Here is a 16,698-nt window from a genome sequence, read left to right as displayed (position 1 = left end):
GTAACCTGAACACCAGTAAAGCATGCGTTGATGGCAATTGGTTTTCTGCCTCGTGAATATATGACAAAAATGATTTTAACACTTGCTTTGTTGCGTCCAGTGTAGGCGGAATTTAGCTGTTGCGGTGTGGCGCAGTTAACTCATAACCACACATCTGAGCCGCTTTCATTGGAAGACTGCGTGTTTCCAGATGTTGAAGGGGTTCTTCTTGTCATGGACCGCAACATAGTGCTTGTTGGTTTTAAAGCTGGGCACCCACCCTCCCTGAGGTGCACACAAACGCATTTTGAGTGTCTGTAATGAGCCGAATAAATGTATGAGTGAAGCCCTATGACTGCAACTGTCATCATTTAACTTTTCATAAAATTCTGAAATTATCGTACATTACGGGATTTTTTTCATTATTGATCGTTCATCTTACAGAGGTAAAAATTATCGTACAAATACGATAATTATCGTACGTCTGGCAACACTGGAGCCGAGATACATTTCAAAGTGCGCGCACGCACAGCGAGTGACGCAGGCCGCGTTAGTGAGGTGATTTGATGCTTGTGTGGTTTATAAAATCTTTTTACATAGTTATAATTCAAAGTGTTGTTTTTTCCTGTCAGAAAAGCACATGGATACATTTGTGAGAGAAAAACTCGTCGAGTGCAGTCTTATTGAGGAGTCTAACGGTAAGTTCATGTTTATAATACATTTTACATAATTGTTTGTCTGTGATAATCAACTAACGTTAACCCTCACTTAAACGCACATATATTTTTATTTCGTGCTATAGTTAAAGCTAACTTTGTGTTCAGAATGTACATAATTTATGAGCGTAAACATCATATACCCATTTTCCAGATCGTGTTTTTGACTTGTCATTATCACTTTGGTACTCCTATAAGTGTTTATATATGGACTGTTTTAAAGCTGCAGAGTAGCCCAGTAACTGCGTTACTTGTCATAGAAATGTAAGTGTGCGCGCATGCAGTATCTCCCTTATCTGTGCCAGTGACTGTGTGTTTGATATAGCCAGCATATTAACATAAAACTGTGATTTATAATGACTGGAACATCCCATTGTTTAGACCGTTTGAAAGCACACCTTTCAGCCAATCACTATAGCATATTCCACTTCTGTAAACCAACTCATAGGTGAATTTAACAAATAATCATGATGGACTCAATTTCATTCACAGTTAATTGAACTGAATCACTGTTATTAACAAATTAAAACAATTTGTATTTTTTTTTACTTTATTTTATAGGTTGGAACAAACATGGAATTCCTTAACCGAGCAGAGGCCACAAAACCCCATTGAATTGTTGTGCTGATTTAAAAATGCCAGCAGATCTCTCAGGCATTGATCATAATCAATGGACAGGTAAGGATATTCTGGACAATTTTCAAAAGGAATTGCAAATTGTATATTTAATTGCATTTTTCCACATGTGGACGCATACATTGTGACATAGTCCAAACGCAATTGAAAAGCATTTGAATTTCAGATGCCTTACACAGAAAGCTGTCAATTTGTGTCAAGGGTGGGACTATACTATGGGGCGTGTTTGTATTGGGACATATTTTGTAGTTTTTACCCCAAATCTCTCACTGTTTGCACTCTGATGCATGTCAGCAAAACAACATTGCAGTTCTACTCTTGTTTACCTATTTGCATCTTACCCTACATTTTATTCCTCAGGTGAAAAGCATTTGGTTAATGGTGAATATTGACCAATAGTACCATGTGGCTCTAACTGTTAGCAGGGGATAGTAGCTGCATTTGGGGTAAAAATGACAGATTATTTATTGTGTATGGTGCCAAGAATATAGGGAGATCCGGGATGCACTGTCTGTTCTTTAACACGCATCTCTTGGAGCGGCAGCTACCTTTAGTAGTGCCTTGACCTCCATTGTTCAAAGCATTTGGCACAATTGTCTTTGTTTGTAATGGGAGGTGACGTCACTCACTCTCTATAGTTTAGTGTTAATTTCGTCACCTATTTTTAATTTAGTCTTAGTCTTAGTCTTGTGCCAAATGTCCTTGTTAGTTTTAGTCATATTTAGTCATTCACATATCTTTTTTTGTCAGTCAAGTTTTAATCGACTAAAAGTCTCGTCATTTTAGTCTAGTTTTAGTCAAAAGAAAACTCAAGGTATCTTAGTCGACTAAAAGTCTTTTAATTTTAGTCTAGTTTTAGTCAAAAAATGTTAGTGTTTTATTAAAATAACACATTATTACTGATAAACATTTCAGTAAAAAAAGTGTTTCACATATCTCAAACATTGGTTAAATGTCATAATTACCTGACAAAATACACTTGTTGAATGATTTTTGTTGGATGCAAATGTTAAATATGTCTGGTTTTCAAATTCTGATTTAGGAGACACATTCACAAATGATTAACCTGGGGTGCGTTCTCCGATAACGTTGTCTCTTAGCGCGCTACGAATACTCAAAAGGTACACCTTAACTACAGGTATACCTTTGCTACGTGTGTTCTCCGAACTATACCTTAGGATGTAGCTTAAGGTAAACCTTCTTAAGTTCGACCTTAGCAGTTGCTGTCCATGGTGGAGGCGCTGAATAGGTTGATATCGACGCCTCGATGATCGATTGTGCGCTCTTTCCTTCACAGCGGTATAGGTAAAGTATTGAGAAAACAATGTTCTTTATAAAGAAGCGTTTTAGAAATAGTACAAACTGCATTTATCGGGGCTTATTGAAATACGTACATGCAGAAATAAATATGAGTATGTGTTTATAATTTAGCAAGTGTACAATCCCAAACCCTCACGGCCATAAGTGTGTTAATGTTCTCCACAACGTATGCTGATTATCCACCAGCCGTATCACATTATTGGCGTAAATCGCTCATTTGTGTAATTGGATGATTTCCTCAATAAAAGCGCAAACATGAGAGACATACCGACATTCACTATGTCGGGGAAAAAAGTCCACAAAAAGAGATCGCCCAGCCACACTGAGGTCTTACTCAGCCCATATCCATCCCCAACAACCTCCAGAAAACTCCCCACAGCATAAAAACGAAGAGCCGCCAGCAGCTGAATTTCGGGGCTGAGGGGGTAGCTCCGTCGAGTTTGTCTTGACAAATCTGGGCCAACAAGATGCAAGAGCTGCAGAATTTGCTCCCGTGGCAGGCAATTTTTTTTTACAATGGTCTCTTCTGACATGGTAGTCAGTGGACTAAAATGTTCTCTTATAAAGTAGTTGACATACACTAACTGGCTCCGCGGACGCCGCCGTCTTTGATTTAAAACAAGTACTCGCTGTCTCGCTGCCATAGCTATAAAGTTTGTGTAAACTCATCTTTCTTTATATAGACTCCTAAGCCTTTTCTGTCAAATGGTTCGCCAGCTGATGTGCCTTAGGATAGTAATTAAAAAAGCTAACAACCATTAGTGTATGGAAACTTTATTAATGAAAACACTTCCATACACTGGGTGTAGGCTATAACAACTTAAGTATTTTATGTGTATAATTTTAAAGTAAAGTAAAAATGTAATTTTAATTCTAAATCAGATTTTATATTAAAAGTTCATATAAAATTTTCTATGTGTAATTAAACTGCGATGTAAAAAATCTTTTTGCGTAGTGGTGGCCACTAGCGGTATGAACCGTAAGCAGCGATAAGGTATAGCTAAGAGCGCTCCAGACCAACCTTACGAACGCATGACTTACAGAAGGTATACTTAACTAAGAAGGTTTCGGAAACCACGTATTAACGATAAGGTACTTCTTAAGGTACAACTTAAGAACGACGTAGCGTTAAGGTAGTTTCGGAGAACGCACCCCTGATCACAATTTTTTTACTTTATTGATACTGCTTTTAATCGTAATGCAAAGACCGGTCATCGGGACATAAGCTGTCATATACAATAAAAGAGCCTGCGCAGCAACAGGATATATAATAACACAAAAAGCCTGCCTAGACGGTGGACTTGCGCTCAGGATTTTTTTTTTTTTTTGTATTTTTTGAGCGGCGTGTGGACAAATTCTTTTTACGCACACACTATTTTATTTCTTGCTAACAGACCGCTGCTAACTATAACACACAAATATCGAGCCTCTTCCTTCGACCTAGCATGTCGTCGTCGCTCGCTCATCACTCGTGTTCGCTTTGGGTGTTGTGCATTCAGCAGTTTTGTGTTGCAGCCACAGGCTGGCAGCAACAGGAGTATGAGACCTGTAACTTGAGCAACAGCGCGAAGCTGCAAACTCGTTCTGAATTTTTAAAGGCGTAACAGTTGATGAAAAAGCAGAGACGATTGTAGACGAAAATGAAGAGAGATTTTATCTTAGTTTTTATTTTATGCAAAACATTTTCGTCTCGTCTTTTTTCGTCAACAATAATGCATGTTAATTAAGTCTTAGTCAGCGTTTTTGGACAGTGGTGCAGTCTTGTCATCGTCTCGTCTTAGTCATGAAAAAAAAGGTTGTTGACGAACATATTTCGTCTCGTCTCGTCTGACGAAATTAACACTACTATAGTTTGGTCCCACCTCTGACAAAAATTGACAGCTTTCAATGTGAGGCATTGGAAATTCAGATGTTAAAGTAATTGCGATTGAATTTGAGTTTTGGCAGGTAACATGTGCGACACAATGAAAAAACAGACATGGTAATTAATAACACCTCATGTACTTGTTCTTTTGATGCATCTATGCTAACATTAGTCTGTTCCTCTCTTATTCTGAGGACACCGTAGCCACCAGATCCAGTCTGTATCCAGATCAGAGGTCACTGCAGTCACCCGGATCCAGTACGTATCCAGACCAGATGGTGGATCAGCACCTACACTCTCAGAAATAAAGGTACAGAAAAGACAAAAAAAGGTACAAATGCTCGTCGCTGGGGCAGTACCGCCAAGGGGAACAAACTTGTACCATATTAATGGGTACAAAGAAGTACCCCTACAGTTTGTGCCTTTTAGGTACAAATATGTACCTTTGAGGGTACAAATAGCTCATTGCTGGTGTGGTACCCCCGAGGTACAGCAATGGTACCCTTGCCATAGGTACAGAGTTGTACCCTTTTATACTGTACCTTTTGAGAGACAATAATCCACTGGTACAAAAATGTACCCCATTAGATGGTACCAATTTGTTCTTGTTAGGGGTACCACCCCAGCGACGATGCCATTGTACCTATAAAGTGGCAAAAATGTCCTTGATAAAAAGAAAAGATTGAGAGCAAAAGAAAGCAATGTTTTGTTTTCCCACAATCAATGATTTAAAAGAAGTTAAACTGTACAAATTAAAATACTGGAAAGAAAATAATGACAACACACCACAATCTTTGTTTGCAATAACCTTTAATAAACAAAGTTTTTCACATTTAAACAACTTTAATAGAGAATCACTTTATGAATGCATTACTTACTGCAGTGTAAGAACATAACATAACATAACCCTTTATATTGACTAAAAGCTACTGTGAGTGTTCATTGTATGCTTAAAGGATTATTTCACCCAAAATGAAAATTTCCTAATAATTTACTCACCCAATGCCATCAAAGATATCCATGTCTTTCCTTCCTCAGTTGGAAAGAAATTATGTTTTTTGAGGAAAACATTTCTGGATTTTTCTTCTAACAATGGACTTCATTGGTTACCATCGTTTTTAAATCCAAATCAATGCAGTTTCAGAAGTCTTTGAAGTGTTTAAATGGGCTGTACGTGATCACAGCTGAAGAAGAGGTTGTCTAGCGAAACGATAGGTAATAAAAAAAAAATTATAATTGATACTTTTTACCTTCAATAGTTCGGATTGAGCTGATCAACAAACAGACAGGGAACTACATCATCACGATGAAAGGTCACGCCGGTGCCGGCAAAAGTTTACAATGCGACCGTGCTTGTTTGCTATTTTATATATATATATATATATATATACACGCACACATATAGGAATAGTATTCAGTGAATATGAATAACATTATGATGAATATGAATAGTAGTTTAAATAGTATTGCCAGCGCTGGCGTGACATTTCAACGTGATTACGTAGTTCCCTGTCCGTTAGTTGATCAGCTCAATCCGAACTATTGAAGGTAAAAAGTCTATAATTTTGGGATTTATCGTTTCGCTAGATAACAACCTCTTCTTCAGCTGTGATCACGTACAGCCCGTTAAAACACTTCAAAGACTTTTGAAACTGCATTGATTTGGACTTAAAAACGATGGTAACCGATGAAGTTCATTTTTAGAAGAAAAATCTAGAACTGTTTTTATCAAAAAACATAATTATAAAAAATAAAAAATATGGATTTTGGTTGTAAAAAGAAGTCCGTCTTACTAGAAAATAGGTGGTGATTCCTGAATTCCATGTTGATCTCAATGCGCTGAGGCAGGGCTCTGTCTATCAATTGAATGCACATAAATGGGACAGCACATAAATAAATGACAGTACAAGTATACCAAAAAAATCATATCTAATTTGTAGTTCATGCTACCCATGTGTTATACTCCAAGTCTTGTGAGGGCACAAATTCACTTTGAATGGTGAACTATTTAACTCATGCAGTATCGAGTTTGAGTACCGTTTATTGAAAAGTTATTTACAAATATATACAAATGAATATATATGAAAATATATAAATATATGAAACAAACATATACATACATACATACGTACATATATATATATATATATATATATATATATATATATATATATATATATATATATATACATACGACACATCAAAATTATGAAAACTTATTAAATTAATGCTTAATGTAATCACAAAATTTGGTCACAAGACAGACATGCAAGAAACAACTAACGTTAACTTACGGTAATGATATTGCTATTTTAGATTTGGGTTTGATTTGACATCAAATTTAATCTGTGAGAAATGTTTCAGATCGTCTAGGCACGCACAGCATAACAATATCATTATTACATTATATTATTTTATGAAATACATACAGTAAATGCAGTAAGTTACATACAGATAAAACACTTACTTTCTGTGTTTTCCTTGTTAAAAACCAAACTCCTCCGCTTCGAGTGTAAGAAAATATCTCTCTGAGGAAAGTGTAGGAGCGCACAACATATTAATGTCCCTATAAATCAATCTAATGTTATAAAATAGATATTTTAAATGAGGTAAAACGCTTAACTAACTTCTGGTCTCTCCCTTCTCTGAGCAGCCTCCGCGTCTGCACAGCAGTTCAAATCTGTGAGAGACGGTTAGGCTCGTTAGGCACGCACAGCATTTAAATATCATGATAAAGTAAAATTAACTTATAAAATACATGTAAACGAGGTAAAAGACTTAAGGCCCGTTCACACCAAGCACGATAACTATAAAGATAACGATAAAGATATAGTTCTAAAAATCGTTCTCAATATTAAAGAATAGTCCACGCCACAACTATTACGATAAAGGCACAGAGAAACGATATCGTTGGAATCACTTTCAGAACGATTTTTTTTCCTTGATGAACGATAAAACATTGCCAACCAATCAGAATCAATCCTGCTGTAATGAGCTCGAGAATTTAAAGCAGCAGACGCGCGTCCGCTTAGAATACACAGACAATATCGTTCGCTGGTGTGGACGCTAATATCGTTATCTTTATAGTTATCGTTCTTGGTGTGAACGGCCTTTACTTATGGTGTTTTCCTTTGATAAAACCTAATTCCCCGTCTTCTCCCCATCATGATTGAAAGAAAATATCTCTCTTGAGAAAAAGTTTTGGAAAACAGCACATAAATATCGCTATAAATCAATATAGATATTTTAAATGCGATAAAAACACTTACTTTCAGAATTCCCTCATAGAAAATAACTGACATCCTCGTCTGTTCCGCTTCGCGAATGAAAGGAAATTTAGTTGAGAAAAGTTTATTCGCACACAGCAAATAAATATCGTTATTAAACGATATGATATTATAAAACACATTTTATGAATAAGATTAAATACTTTATTTCGCTGTTTTCCATCCTCATATGCGCCGCATCGCGAGCAAAGAAAATGGCGTCTGTGAAAAATATTTCAGATGGGTCAGGCGCACGCACACGAGTCCCGGATGTGACTAATAACACTCAACAGTGTTAATAAAGGTAACTCTGTGTATTTACACCGCCAGAGGGGGCTGTTTACTCTAGCTAGTGTTAATTCAACACCACATCTTTAACAGTTTACTCTAAAAGTACCAACACTAGGATTTCAAAACTGGAGATTTTGCTGTGCAGATGATTATTCAGCATACCACATTTACAAATTATGACAAAGGCTCTATCCGTTTTAGAAAAGATGCGCATAAGTAGCTGCTACCCCAGAGGATTTTGGGATTACCCCACAGGAAGTGTACCCTTTGACTTGAATAAGGTACTTTTTTGTACCCTACAGGATGTGTACCCAAAAGGTACTTCTAAGTACCCCATGGGAAGACGATAGGACCTTTAAAGCCTATCTTTCAAGTTGAAGATCCCTGTGAATGAACGTGTAGATAAATAGTGTAGGAATTCGACTTGCGTGAAGAAATTAATCATAAATGTGCATTAAAACAGTTTTTTTTTAAGAAATTGTGAGTAAAATTACTTCCATTGTGAAAAACGCTCTGATCGGAAGTGACACAACGGCCGGTAAACATCGTCTCTTCGTAATGGAGTCAGACAGTGAAGAGGTTGCAGTAGGGATAAATGTCAACTCTTACGATGGGCCATTGCCGTATAATTACGAGCCGCCTAGGCGAGAGAGGGGTCAGGCAGAGTTAAGGGGAAGGGTAAATGGACAGAGGAGAGAGATAAAGTTGTGGTGTGAGGAGAATCGGTTGAGTATTGGGCAGGTGTCTTGGTGAGTGACCACAGGCTAAAGCCAATTGTGGCTAACGTCTCCATGTTTAACACATTGCAGTATCTTTAATAAATCATATTTAGCAATATTGCTGTCGACTTTGTTGTTTTTCAAGCATCCATGTAGATTGTCACCATTTATGCCAGCAACATGTGTCTTAAAATAATTAATTTATCCCAGATTTTAAATGAATGTTGTAGGATGTTGGCTATAGCTTACATATGTGACGGTCAGCTAGTCTGGATAGGGATAGAAATTCTGTGCATTTCTACACAACACAGTTTATCGTGAAATTTTGTAGAAATTGCTAGCTGATTTTTAATCAGTAACTGCTTTTAGACCTAGGTGTCCGCATGTTCTGCTTCTGCAGATGTCAAGCGTTTGGGCCGTATATCTAAACAACATAACCGGACAGCTGGAATTCCGAACTTGGTCGGCTGTTATACTACTCACCTTAGTATTTCCGACGGACATTATGTAAATGAGCTCACATGTACTGTGGAGTATGTGTATGAAAGCGGTTAGTCTTCCGGCTAGGACGGGAATATGCTGTTCATGTAAATACAGTCATTGTAACAAGGATCTTTTATTGTCATGTGAAGGGATACTGGTTGTAAGGCATGCAGATAAATGCATCTAATTGACAGCCTATACTGTACAGGGGGTGTGTCTTTTTACAGTGCATATTTACCCAAGTTTTAGGAAGTAAGTAGTCTACATGTCGTTTCTTACAAGGTCTTACACCAACCATTAGAGCTACAAGGAGGGAAGGAGAGTGAGTTTATCTTAGCAGATTTGTTTAACGGATGCTTGTGTGGTAGATGTGAGGCTATGCCATCAGCAGTGGAGAGTGTGTGCTGTAGGGAGGTCGACGCCTATTGGTCCCTTGTCCAAAACCTAGATCCCCCAGAAGACATTACCTGCCTCACACTCCATCCAGGGTTTGAAGCATCCTGTCTGAATCCTTTTGTGCTGCAGATAGCATACATGAACTTCAGACAGGAGCATGGCCCTCTTCAAGCCAGCAGACCAGAGTAGGTTTTGAGCAAAACTTATTTCACACTGCAATTCAAAGAAACAGCTTTTCTACACCAAAATAGTAAATCCTGTTAAGCAGGTTTTTAAACTCAGTGGTTTCCATATACTAACTATAAAAACAACTTTGGTGTTGTGTAGTACAGTAGAATATCAGCCAACAGGACATGCAATATTTACCATTGGAATTGTTTACTATGAAAACATGGTATGATCAAAATGTAATTATGTCCCAATCTACACCACAGGCAGTTCCGATACACAGCATACAGGCAGGTTGTCCGCTGGACGTACGGAATAATAGGCAGGAACATTAGGAAAGCCATACCTTCATGTGTTGTGTCAGCAATAAGGAGGCAGTTTGCAGAGGAGGGACAAACATACAAAGGTTTCCAGTGGCCTCGCTTGGAAGACAATTAATAAATACATAGTGAAACAAACTGTACTGGTAAAATTGATCTTTTATTACATTTTAAAACGTGAGTGTCGTGCGAGATGGAGGCTGACTGCCTCATCCTTGGCAACCTTCTTGACGGAAGAGGTGAGGGGGGGGCGGTGCAGCAGAGGACAAGACGGCACTGCTTTCTTGTAGGGCCTGTGGTGACTTGCAGTATTCCTCTACCAGAGAGACCATAAGATTTGTTGCGTATCCTTGAGGAGAGAAATGTTTAGAAAACATTTAGTAACATGGATGACTCGCATAAAGATAGATTCACACAAAAAAGATATTGAAAAACTAAGTGAAACTACTAACCGTAAGATGGTTTCTCCTTGATGGGGTGGACTACCCAGCCACCTTTCCGAAACCGTGGGTAGCGAACAGCGTAGCGTACCTCACCCTCACTAGTTCGCGCTACATCTCTGTTGCCATTACTATTGAAATGTAGGGCTGCCAAGAGAAGTCTGTACGAGATAAGTAGATAGAACATTAGGTCTCCAAAGCTAACCCAATGCAGTGAAATGCAACAGAAATATGACATTAATGTTTTCAGTTCAAATGGGTATAAGACAATGACTCATCTTTGCTATTATTTATTTGCAAACAATATGTAATGCTGTTATCAATCTATAACATTTTGGTCTGCTATACAAGACTGCATTAGTTTTTAGCCATATTCATTCTGTCATAATTTCCTGAAATTGAAAAAAAAAAAAACACTAATTTTATTAGAATCGATACTTTTAAGTGATAACACTACCTGCTGTACATCCCAAGAAAAGAAAAGCCAGTGTGTTTGGGAGCAAAGTGCAGAATAAGGGAATGGTAGGCCTCCAGGGAGAATGTCTGATGCTGAGGTGACAATTGTCGAATATCCTTTACCAGTGCTTTCCTGGCAGCTACACTCTCCAGTTTAGTGGCTGCTGGTGATCCTGAATAAAACGTATTCTGTCATATAATCTCTCGCATTTCATAACACAAGTAATTATTAGTACACATGGGGTTACGTATTGATAAAACCAAACCAAAATTTACAAGCACTGAAAAAAGTTTAGCCTCAAAACATTTGACATCTTTTAACATAGGCTATTATGTTGTACCTGGTTCCAGCCACTCCTTGTTTCATGCCTCTCCTTCCAACGGTGGATGTGCGCAGCTGGTAAATGCTGGAGAGCTGTGTTCATGTATGTCCTGTACATGATTTATCATACTCTGCCATTTTGCCTGCATCTCATCTGGATCTCCTGTAGGGGTGGAAGCTGCGGTCCAGTAGAGATGGTTGATAATGGCAGGCCTCCACAGCTTCAGATCCTCACAGTCCCACCCTCTTTTGCAGCAGCATCCAGTGCTTTCTGTACACCTGTTCCAGAGCAGACAAACAGAGCAGAGCAAATTAATTGTTAGGAAAGTGAATTTAACTACAAAAACAAGTCTGTTATATAGAACTACCAACATCACAATACATACTTTTCCCAATATGCCAGACGTCAAAGAAATGCTTTGTTCCTTCTGAACACATTTTCTCACGTACCCACTTGGCCACCTAAAACACAAATTGATTTTATAGAATTTATTTTGAGTGATACTGTGCCTGTCAATGCTGTTCAGCTTTAGATCTCTCCTAGCATCATTACCTGCCGATTTCTGTCTGTTATCAGAGCAGACACTTGCATGTCTTGGTCCATCAGGAACTGCATACTCCGCTTTAGACCCTCTAGCTCACACCAAGAGCTGCTTGGGACTTCTGAGCTCTGTAAAACCAACTGATTATTACTGAACAGTAACTGTAATATCAGTTACTAAATCAGACACAAGATTTCTGTGTGACATCAACTTACTTGGACAAGCTGAACATCCAAAACTTTGTTAATTCGATCCTCAATCAAGGAGTAGCTACCATACTTGGCACAGTGTCCAGGAGAATCTGATCTAAGAACGTCAAAAACAGTTACATTTATAGGTTAATGCAAAAACACATTGACCTGTTCTACATCAGTGACGTGAGCTGGACCATTCTACCTGCAGTCACCAGACAGGATCAATCCACCCCCAGTCTCCTTCAACTCCCTGATGATCCCACTCTGCTCATTCCTCCAGGCCTGCACGATGGTAGGGATAGTGTAATAGCGCTGATGGCGGAAGAAAGTGCAGGGACTTATGCACTGCAGTCCAAACAGCTTCAGCATCCTGATTGTCTGAGTAGCCATGCAACCTGAGAAGTGGATGGCACCGCTGAGTAAAAGGTTGCAGGCAGGCATGTTTCGATGCAGCTTCTCTTGGTTTTGCCAGTAACGCTCATAGCCACAAGTTCCGCAGGCCTGAAAGATGATAGAAGATTCAATACTCAAGCAGCTTTAGGATGAGCCAGTAAAAAACCTGTATAGTTAAGACACAAATAATGAATATACATACTGTACATTCACAGACTATAATTCAGCTCCTCATAGACAGTTGACAATTAAGACATTACCTGCTTGACTTTTATGAAAGTTCCTTCCGGGTGCATTATGTGTCCCTGGGTTTCCCCACAGGATGCAGGGCAAACTGTGAACAAGGACAGCAACTACCTTTGGCAAACAATGAACTTGTCAACAGCACTGAAAACAAGAAAAGGAAAACACTCATTAATTCTGACTATGACATCAGAAACAGTTTCCATTAATAAAAAGGTTTTTACTTTGGGTCACTGAGAGATTCCAGCTCTTCTGGTTCCTCCTCAGAGGACTCTCTCAACATCTCCTCCCCTGGACTACATGACATATCACCAGAATGGTTGACAATATCAGAAAATGACCATTCACCATCACTTTGTTCAGGACTGGCCAGTGGAGTTGATCTGCGATGCTTAAACCTTTCGGTTTGAGTCCCCATATCCACCATCTGAGGCTTTACCTGAACACCTTAGATGAAAGAGATTCATCTTAATAATTGTTCACCATTGTACATTCATTGGTAACAACACATGCACTATCTAATGCAACCCAGTAAAAATGTATTTTTCTAACATTATGAAGTTCTTAATTTTTAATGTTTACTGTCTGAAAAGTGGAAATGACAAAATAGTAACCATGGAGATCATGAAAATTTTTGATGTAATCCTTATTTGTGATTGTTTATGGCATGTATGGTGAATGCTAGATATATAAGCTAACTACCTAATGAACGATGTAAACATCTTATGTTGCACTGTGATCCACGATGGACCAGTTCTGGCTCAGGGTCCATTGTAGAGATGTCTCCATCTCCATCAGGATCTGAAGTGGCAGTTGCACCCGCCCCGTCTTTGCTGGCAGCACTCTCTCCCAAAATCTGAAAACAGACCGAGATCACAACTTTGAACTCTAAAAATTGTAGTCCTTTCATGAAAATCCCCCATTCATGCATTATTTAAAAGACTGTTAATCTTTTCAAAATCTTTTTAAAGTACGTTAGTCCCGAGCTGCATTCCCTCGCATGTGCCTTGTTGATACCAGCTTCGATTAGTCAAAGAAAACCAAGGCAAATCAGATTTAACTAAGAAAACTAATATTGTAAAGAATTACTTGGATGTGTTTTGGAGACGGTGAAAAGTGCGCGCTCTTTCTTTCAGTCAAACATGCGCCCTGTCAAAGGGGCAGCAGTTCATCTACATTACTCACCGATCAAATAAGACTTTGGCTGGACAAAAAAATCAATTTGGCGGGCGCTAAAACAAGTTAAATGCAGGAAAATTCATGCGTGAATTTAACCGAGTAGTAATATGCGAATGCGACCACATAAAATTGTAATAAAAAAAAAAAAAAACATTTTCTGGAACCCTGTCTTAATAGCTCAATAAAATAAGTGGCAGGAGGCTCATGTGCAGCCTCACGGGGTGTAACAAGAGTAAGCTGACGGCAGCTAGGCGGGCTTTCGTGCCATGCCAAGACTAATCCATTATAACGTCAAGAAAAATACATTTGCAGAAATTACACAGTAGGGGTAAAATCTTTGCGTGGCAGGGGCAGCTGCCACTGAGACCTGTCACTCGACCCGTCACCGCTAGTGGCAGCTGCCACTCAACCTGTCACCGCTATGTGCGCCTGTCACTCAACCTGCCACTGCTGTCACTCGATCTGTCTCTGCTATACTCGCCTGTCACTCGACCGGTCACGGCTGTACGCGCCTGTCACTCGACCCGTAACTGCTATACGCGCCTGTCACTCGATCCGTCACTGCTATACGCGCCTGTCACTCGACCCGTCACGGCTATACGCGCCGGTCACTCGACCCGTCACTGCTATACACGCCTGTCACTCGACCCGTCACTGCTATACACGCCTGTCACTCGACCCGTCACTGCTATACACGCCTGTCACTCGACCCGTCACTGCTATACACGCCTGTCACTCGACCCGTCACTGCTATACGCGCCTGTCACTCGACCCGTCACTGCTATACGCGCCTGTCACTCGACCGGTCACGGCTATACGCGCCTGTCACTCGATGCGTCACTGCTATACGCGCCTGTCACTCGACCCGTCACTGCTATACACGCCTGTCACTCGACCCGTCACTGCTATACACGCCTGTCACTCGACCGGTCACGGCTATACGCGCCTGTCACTCGATCCGTCACTGCTATACGCGCCTGTCACTCAACCCGTCACTGCTATACGCGCCTGTCACTCGACCCGTCACTGCTATACACGCCTGTCACTCGACCCGTAACTGCTATACGCGCCTGTCACTCGATCCGTCACTGCTATACGCGCCTGTCACTCGACCCGTCACGGCTATACGCGCCGGTCACTCGACCCGTCACTGCTATACACGCCTGTCACTCGACCCGTCACTGCTATACCCGCCTGTCACTCGACCCGTCACGGCTATACGCGCCTGTCACTCAACCCGTCACTGCTATACGCGCCTGTCACTCAACCCGTCACTGCTATACGCGCCTGTCACTCGACCGGTCACGGCTATACGCGCCTGTCACTCGATCCGTCACTGCTATACGCGCCTGTCACTCGATCCGTCACTGCTATACGCGCCTGTCACTCGACCGGTCACGGCTATACGCGCCTGTCACTCGATCCGTCACTGCTATACGCGCCTGTCACTCGACCCGTCACTGCTATACACGCCTGTCACTCGACCCGTCACTGCTATACGCGCCTGTCACTCGACCGGTCACGGCTATACGCGCCTGTCACTCGACCCGTCACTGCTATACACGCCTGTCACTCGATCCGTCACTGCTATACGCGCCTGTCACTCGACCGGTCACGGCTATACGCGCCTGTCACTCGACCCGTCACTGCTATACACGCCTGTCACTCGATCCGTCACTGCTATACGCGCCTGTCACTCGACCGGTCACGGCTATACGCGCCTGTCACTCGACCCGTCACTGCTATACGCAACTGCCCCGCGACCTGCAACAGATAAACGCACCTGGCACTGGAACTGTCACTGCTGAATTCATCTGCCTTGCGCCTCTCTTACCACCGTATACCTGTCACGTAACCCGTTATAGTTATATTTTCTTAAGTAACTGCTTCGTAATAAAAGATGACTAGGAAAACTAATTCTTATTTTAAAGGCCTGTTTTGCTATTAAAGTCTAACAATGTTTGGGCAAGATTTGACAATATTGACAGTGTAAATTATGACACTCCAGGAGTCCAGGTTCATTAATCTGAAATACACACTGATGTAGCTTTAAAACCAGGTTATACAACAGTAACCTAAAATAAAATAATTATAATAAAATCACACAAAAATGCAATACATGTATATAAAAAGAATGTTTATTAAAGTTGAAGTATTTCACCAACAATTTGTTGTGCTAAAACTTCCAAAATGTGCACTATTGCAATTTGCAAGCATTTTAAGAAATAATTGTTATTTACATACATTTATAAAAAAATAAAAAATAAAATATATATATATATATATATATATATATATATATATATATATATATAATGTGTGTGTGAATACATTTTTACAGTACTGGTCAAAAGTTTACACGCATTGCTATTTGTAATGTTTTTAAAATAAGTATTTTATGCCCATTAAGCATGCATTTTTTTTTATAAAAAATTCAAAGAAAAAAAAAACAGTACTATTGTCAAATATTATTACAATTTAAAATAATGGTTAGTGTAATAATGGGTTTATAGGTTTATATATATATACATACATACACACACACACACACACACACACACACATAATACACTTTAAAGTGTAATTTATTACTGTGATCCAAGTCAAATTTTCAGCATCATTACTCCAGTCTTCAGTGTCACATGATCCTTCAGGAATCAATAAGCTGATTTATTATTAATGTTGAAAAATGTTGTGCTGCTTAACATAAATCAATTTGTCAGGATTCTTTTAATAAATAAAAAGTAAAAAATTACAGCATTTATTTAAAA

General features: G+C 39.7%; 1 protein-coding gene and 2 long non-coding RNA genes across 7 annotated transcripts in view; 1 reads left to right on the top strand and 2 right to left on the bottom strand.

Annotated features, from left to right (window-relative positions):
- The window catches only part of LOC132155939 (uncharacterized), a 316,158-nt gene that overhangs the window by 5,820 nt on the left and 293,640 nt on the right, over window positions 1–16,698 (top strand). For 2 of the 5 annotated variants that reach the window (XR_009437364.1, XR_009437366.1), the window contains exons 2-3: window positions 612–677; window positions 1,257–1,373. This is a non-coding gene — a long non-coding RNA (uncharacterized LOC132155939). The other 3 variants (XR_009437365.1, XR_009437363.1, XR_009437362.1) reach the window with 3 other exon arrangements.
- Window positions 1–16,698, bottom strand: part of LOC132155938 (serine/threonine-protein kinase pim-2-like) — an 82,121-nt gene that overhangs the window by 40,745 nt on the left and 24,678 nt on the right. The gene's annotated exons all lie outside the window — the stretch shown is intronic.
- LOC132155586 (uncharacterized) lies at window positions 10,324–11,604 on the bottom strand. The gene is made up of 4 exons (XR_009437290.1): window positions 11,396–11,604; window positions 11,056–11,227; window positions 10,611–10,759; window positions 10,324–10,507 (listed from the first exon to the last, which is right to left on the bottom strand). It is a non-coding gene; the product is annotated as an uncharacterized LOC132155586 (long non-coding RNA).

This window comes from Carassius carassius, chromosome 13, assembly GCF_963082965.1.
Source record: "Carassius carassius chromosome 13, fCarCar2.1, whole genome shotgun sequence".
Classification (NCBI taxonomy): Eukaryota; Metazoa; Chordata; class Actinopteri; order Cypriniformes; family Cyprinidae; genus Carassius; species Carassius carassius.
Note: the sequence above shows the minus strand (reverse complement) of the source record. Positions and strands in the feature narration are given on the sequence as shown.